Source organism: Geospiza fortis, unplaced genomic scaffold (assembly GCF_000277835.1).
Source record: "Geospiza fortis unplaced genomic scaffold, GeoFor_1.0 scaffold97, whole genome shotgun sequence".
Classification (NCBI taxonomy): Eukaryota; Metazoa; Chordata; class Aves; order Passeriformes; family Thraupidae; genus Geospiza; species Geospiza fortis.
Window position 1 is genome coordinate 5,949,516 of NW_005054343.1, and position 7,038 is coordinate 5,956,553.

The window sequence follows — 7,038 nt, forward strand, 5'->3', positions numbered from 1 at the left end:
GTCGTCCTTTTAGCTAGTGTAATACATGGGACTAACATTTTTAGAGTCTTCAGAAGGGATTTGCTTAAATTATTTCTGTCTTGAAGATGCAAATGTTACAATGTGTGTGCCTCAGAGACTGGAATCATTTGTTTTTGCTGAAATTCTCCTAGCTTTATTGAGGTACAAGTTCAGAAATGTTACAGTGGTTTACTACCTTAAGAGAAATCTTTAAAAATGGACAATTAAATTCCTTAAAACACTCACCTTGACTTCTGGTTTTGGACTTCCTGCTTCCAAAAACAGTTGGAATCCATACAGCAGAGCTGGGAGATCAGCTCACAGAAGCCCTTCCAGAACAGCTGTATCTTGCTTTTTTGCACTTCATTGATCTGCAGCCCTCAGTTCCTGCAACTTTCACAATTTCCCTGAGTGTGGTCAAACTCACACAAACTGATTTTTCAGAGAAGAAGCATATAATCTCTTGGCACCTTTTTTTTAATGTTTTGGTTGCCCCTCATGCCACTGTTTGCAGTATTTTTCATTTACATTAAGCCAGTTGTGAATGTATGTTGGAATTTGGCCTTAAGTAATTTTTATCTCTTACTATAATATCTGTGAAATCTAGGCCTCTGGTTTTGTACTGGACAGGTTTTAGTTTCTGTAACCTTAGAGGAAAACTCTGTGTCAAATTCCTGGGCCTGTAACAGACTTTACTCCTCCATTGTTAGAGGAGACGTATTAGCTGCATATTTACTGTGCAGCCCAGCAGCAAATGTATGTCCAAGCCTTAGATTTTGAGGACTCCCTATGCTTTGTGCTGCATATTCTCAGTTCAAGGATGTGGGAGTTAAGTTACTCATCCATTGCAGCCAGCTTGTTTTTGTTGCAGATGAGCAATACCTTTCTTTTTTCCTTTTTTTTTCTTTGGCTTTTCTTAATAGTCTTTATATTGCTGTGGTGAGTGTCTTTACTGAAATAATCTCTTCAGATTAATCCTGAAACTCATATTTTCCTCCTGAAACCCCATCTATGTTGCCTCTTCGATTTTTCAACATTTCTGGGTATGATTTCAGACACTTCCAATCTGGCTGAAGAAACTGCAGAAGGGAATCTTGCAGTTCCTCAGGAGAAAGTCATTCTGCTGTGGGGAATGTCCCCAGCTTTCGCAATGTCTGTAGAGTTCTCATCTGAAGGGTGGGATGTATTTAAAAAAGGAAGGCCTCACTTGTAATTTTGTTTCTTGTGAAGATGACTGACTCATATTTGCTTGCCTACTTTGAATTTGAGAGATAAGATAAAGAACAAAATTAAATTAATTATTCTATTGCAATATCTTTCTGGTAATGTTGCAACTTCACATTTTAAAGTGTTTTTCCTTCTCCTTCCTTCCTTCCCCTGGCTGGAATACCAGAGAATGCTTCTTCCCAAACTGATTTCTGTGTTTCCCATGTGCAAGTTGTCTGTACTGACACGTGAAAGAGAGGCAGTCACTATAAACCTGGTTCGGGAAAAGGGTATTTTCCACAGTGGTAGAAGCTGTCCATTACCTCTGAATTTAGAAAGTCAGCCTTTACTCTGCAAGAGAAGGAATAGTGGGTGCTGAGGAGCAGAATTACTGAAGGGTTTGAATTGTAGACATCTGAGAGACCAGCAAGGTTTAAAGTACTTTGAAACTAATTTACAAATTAGAGTGATAATTGCCATGTTATTGTGTAAGCCAAAGCCCTTAGCATCAGGGACTGTCAGGAAAAGACCCAAAAGTTTGTGTGGACAAAATCTTATGATGTAATCATTATTCAGTTATTGTACTTTTTAATTAAAATTCGTTCTGAGCTTTGTGTATTTTATTAGAACATTCAAATCACAATCCTTTCACTCATTCTGTTTGTTTAAAACAGTTTGCACTTTGATTAGGTGAACACAGTACTACAACATGAAGTCATTTATTGAAAGTGCAGTATTAAGAAATTATTAAATGTCTGCACTGTCTTAGGAAAGACGAAATTAACTTCTGACCAAAATTAACTTCTTTCTTCACTAATTTGGTTCTCCATAAATTATTCATTAAAGTGAAAAACAGGTTTGGATCATGTATGTCTGGCATATGTCACTCAGTTTGGATTTATTAAGTACTTTCGTGAAAATGTGAAGACTGCAGCCAGACTTCATAGTTTGGTGAATCCCGCAGAAAACTTCATGAAACCTGATCTGAAACACTATAGCTGAATATTATGAATTCTTCACATTTAAACAAATTTTCATAAAGGCTGATTTTCTGGTTTTGCCTTTGTTATAAAATAAACTTCAGACACAACTATTTCTGGGTAGAACTAAAATGATACTTATCTCCCTTTTTCTGCAGTTTGTCTCTGATTTGATTTTCAAGGCACTGTATTGTAAGTATTGGTCAGCAGTGACTTACTATCTTGCTCTTTTTTTGTATCCTCTATTGCCATTAGAGCTGCTATACAGAAAGTAACATCAGATTCTCTGTAGCCTCTTAACACATTTTTTTATCTGGAAGTGATACTAATGTTATGTGTACTTACCCTTTGTGTTTCCTGCTTAATTCTGTTAAGCTGTGATTGCTGGATCTTGATCTGGATGCCTGTGTAACACTATTATAAAATTGAATTAGTACTTTTGTAGTTTCATTTGTGCTTTTCTTTAATATATAAAGAGTCGAACAAAGGAAACAGCAGATTTGGAACTTGCACTCTGTGAGAACATAAGCACAAATAAGCTGAAAAATGAAAGGTCTGTCTTGTTGTCTTCCATATTTGTTTGTCAAAATGCTGAAAGTTTGTCTGACAGTAGATGTGTCCTCTTCTTACAGCTTTATTCATGTCTATTTCTGCTAATAAACCTGTAAATACTTTTTGCTGTGGGTAGGGAGGGAATCCTCCCCAAAACTTTGTGTTGGCCTAGAAAAATTGGTAGTTTTAAGTCAGAGTTTGCTAACGCTGCGTATTCTTAGTTATGCGAAGCTACTTGAGTTTAGAAAATTCTCATTTCCAAAGGATATGAAAGCATTAAAAAATGTGTAAATACTTGCAGCTGTGAATTAAACAGCTGCAAAAGAAACCTTGTGAAACCTCGTTTAGTTTTGAACAACTTGATCAGTGTCTGTGATTTAATGTATGTAATTAACTCCTTAGAAATTTTTATTTCAAGGCACAATACACAGGTTTTTTTCTGTTGGAAACAAGAGGCTGAATTTCCCTGTTAGTCATATGGACCCCAGTTGTGTAGGAGCAAGAGAACGAAGAACGATGGCTGCCTTCCACTGTTCTAAATCCTTATGCTGCTAAGATGTGAATTGATTTTTTTGTGAGGCTGGGTAGAAATGTAAGAGTTGACAGGACTGGGGGCTTAGGGGGCTAGAGGGAGTTTAATAGCCTTTTAAATGTAGGGGAATTTAATAGAACTGATACCGAATCAACATAGGGTGCTCAACTTGCAAAAGAATATGTTCCTGAAATGGCAACTCTGAGGTGAACCAAATGTGCTTGCCTTTATCATTAAGGTTGTACAGCTTCCTTTGCTTTAATACATTTCTGACATGTGCTGATTTTTTTAAACATGATCTTAATGTACCATTTACTGTTCCAAATACATTCACACCAAACTGTTGGTAACATTCTGGGCCTTGCAAGCTTTGTTCATTCCTGTTTGGTTTAAGGTGCTGCTATGCTTGTGTCCTGGTAGGATGGGCCTCCAGTAACCAGGCTGCCATTGAGAACAGGAACACTGTGAGGATTTGGCTGTTTAATGGTAGCAAACCAGTGTATGGTGCAATCATGCATCTTCTGTTTCTTTTGTTGTTGTTTTTTAAGAGTTGATGTGAATTTAAACGTGCAAGAAGGACTTGCTGCTTAGAACAGGACTGAATTCTCTCGTTTCAAGTGCCATTGCTATGCAATGAACAGAACTCAGCGCTCAGCCCCGCAGTCAGGGTGAGGAATGTTTGTGTTTGTGTGTGTGACTCTGCACTGAAAATGTAACCAGACAGCCTGAAATGGTGGAAACGCCTCAAGGAACTGCTGAGTTCAATAACAGAAGTCCCTTTACTTGTGACCATTTTTCATATGCTGGCTTTACAGTACCTGCAACAACTAGCTGTGGAATATACTAGATGACTTGTGGTGATGCCAGCTCTACATTTCACAACATGCAGTGCTTTACATGCTTCAAGCATCTGCATGCAGAGCTAGATTGACAGTACCTCTATCTACAGACATTTGCAAGTGCATCTCTGATAAAGCTAGGTATGAAAGATGGCCATATCTCTACAGCTTAAAGACTTCAACACCTGATTACAATCTCATTTGAGTTTGTAATTATTTGGAATGAATGAGTAATAAATCTCATGTGGGTGAGTCTTTCCCAAAGCGTGTGTGAGTTAATCTCAGCAAGGCTGAGAAAGGTCCTTAAGATATTTTTCTTTTCATTACTGGTGAGATTTTTTTATTTAGTGGACAAATCTAGTTTTCAAAGGATGTTCCTGTTTAATTCTTGCTATTTAAGCCAGTAAACTTGCAGTGACCAGACAAAATCAAGCATTCATTTCTTAGACCTATTTTACAAGTGACAATCCCAAAGAAGGAATGTTGTCCTAGTAACTGTGAAACTTGTAATTACATTATTGCATGCAGAGAAAACCTTGTGCCAAAATACTGTTTCATATTTCCCTCTGTTGGAAACTGAAGTGTTACACAAAGCTACTAGTAAGTTATTCACAAGTATTGAAATGTTTTGTTCACAAATGAAGCACTTATTCAGTCCTGTAAATTATACATATTTTGGAATAAAGTTAACTTCAATCATTTTTTGCCTTCTGTTTTAATGGCCATGACCTCTGCCTGCACAGGCCTGGGTGGGGGATCCAGTGCCTCTTGGCAAGTACCACCCATTGCTCCTGAACATCTTAGTTTTAGTTTACAAAATCTCTACCAACTGAAAAGCTTTCAAAACATATCCTACAATGTCAGTTCTTAATCTGTGGAGGTGCAGAAAAGTTCTCTGTCTCAAACCTCTCGTCAGCACAAAATGTAATCTTTGCCTTGTACCTGCAGTGGAATGGGAACCTCTGCAGTTTCAGCTCTGTGGCAGATGCCTCACCTCTACAACAGACTCTCTGCTTTCTTCCTCAACCTTATCATCCATCCCCCCTGCAGGGGTGATTTAACGTCTCTAGTGTCCTAACACCCTGTAGAAATTCACCTACAGTATGATGGTTGGTGTTCAAAGTACTCTATTCTAACTCCTTAGTATTTTGTAATGTATTTTATTTAACTGAGAAAATATTTTTTGCTACTGTAAATATTAAAATAACCCCCCCAAACCCTAGAGTGGCTTGATTTGAGCATGTCTCATACTCTGCCCTGTTTCTTCCTGCACAGCTCCCATGCTTAGTGATGATCCCACCATTTTCTGTTAGTTGGAGGATATAAAATGCTGATTTTTGTTGTTACCTGTAAGTCTTGCCTATGCGATTCAGAGATGAATGAGCAGAAGCCTCGTGGCTGAAGGTTCATCTGCACTGTTCGCTCAGCTGTAGTCATGAATGGACAGCAGGAGGCTGCTGTGTTCAGCCCCATCACAGCCTGAGGTAAGCATTTGCAAACAGCAGCATTCAGGTATTTCCAGAGGAGAAAGGGAGGTATTTCCAGAGGGGAAGATGTCATAAATATCTAGAAACTAAATTCCTGTTCAGAGCGTTTAAAATCATGGAACAGTCAGATGTGTAAGATCCTTCTGGAGTAACAGTCCTATTCCCATCACAGGGATGGTTCTGCTTTAGATTAGGCTGTTATTTCAGGATTTTCATCATTCAGAATGGATTTGACTTACAGGCAGAAGTCAGCTATTTTGACAGACTGCACCTCTGGAAACTTTCACAAATGATAGACAGTCCAAAAGGCAGGAAAAACTAACTCTTGATTGAGAACAGACCAAGAAAGTGGCTGTTCAGGAATGGGGAAGCCCCATGTATTTTCAAACTACTTCCTTGCCTGCTGTTGCTGAGAATTTTGCTGGCAGTGAAATTGTTCCTGACTAGTTTGGGTTTAGTTGCTGAATTTCTTTCACTTGAAGAAATTTCATGCTGGCAAGCTGATTGTTTTCCATCAGAACAATGCAGTCAGAGGCTGATTTTCTTCTGGCTCCAGGATTTGACAGTGAATCCGTCCTTTGGATGTTTGGACCTAAAACAATAGGAAAAAAATGTTGATTTAACTTTCAGGAGTTCCATCATTGCATTTTCACATTGTTGTCGACAATTCACATGTTTTGTTCTGGCACCTTGAATGGAGAAAGCACTTCTGGCTGATCCAGCCTGTAACTTTATTTCCTTTCCTTAAACAGGAATGGTGTTGTTCTTGAGAGAACTTGACACAAAAACAAGAAGCTGCTGTTTCCTCTGCTGGAAGAACCCAGTGTATTCAAAGGCACATAACTTGATTAAGTTTATGATGGCTGAAGTGTTGTGTATTTGTTTCTTTGTTATTTGTTCTAGGTCTTTAATCAGCAGGTTTTCTGGCCTTCTGCTGCAGGTCTTGTAGAATAATCTGTGAGTGTAGTCTGTGTTCTTGGATCAGGTTGTAGTAAAACCTCTGTCTAATCCGACAGTTTCAGAAAACACAGCAAAACTCTTACCTGGTATGAAACACTGGAAAACATGGAAATAATGTTTATAGTTTTCCCTGCAACTTCTTTTTTTTTTTTCTTTAATGTAGTCCTAAAAAACTGATTGTCTGCAATGGCTGCAACTTAAAATTAGCATAACAAACATCTTTGGCTTTACTTTCAATTGGTAATGCATTCATTTTTCAGCTTTCTCACTGAAGCAGCATTATTTTCAGTTGTCTGAATGGAAGAAATCTCCTTCTGGACTGTGAAAAATGTTTCTAGTTTCATCCACCCCTCCTGCAGGGGGTGGATAGGACAGCTGGATATATATATAGATATATAGAAAGATATATCTTGCATTTTCTATTTAGTGGAAAATGCAACTGAAGCAAGTATATATGAATTTCTTTATCTTGGGGCTATTTG

The 7,038-nt window shown here is 38.1% G+C and overlaps 1 protein-coding gene across 1 annotated transcript in view; it reads left to right on the forward strand.

Annotated features, from left to right (window-relative positions):
- The window catches only part of ATMIN (ATM interactor), a 9,710-nt gene extending 4,902 nt beyond the window's left edge, over nt 1-4,808 (forward strand). The window contains exon 4 of the mRNA XM_014307778.2: nt 2,345-4,808. The gene's annotated coding sequence lies outside the window, so the exon portion shown is untranslated. The remainder of the gene's footprint in view (nt 1-2,344) is intronic.
- The last annotated feature ends 2,230 nt before the right edge of the window (nt 4,809-7,038 follow it).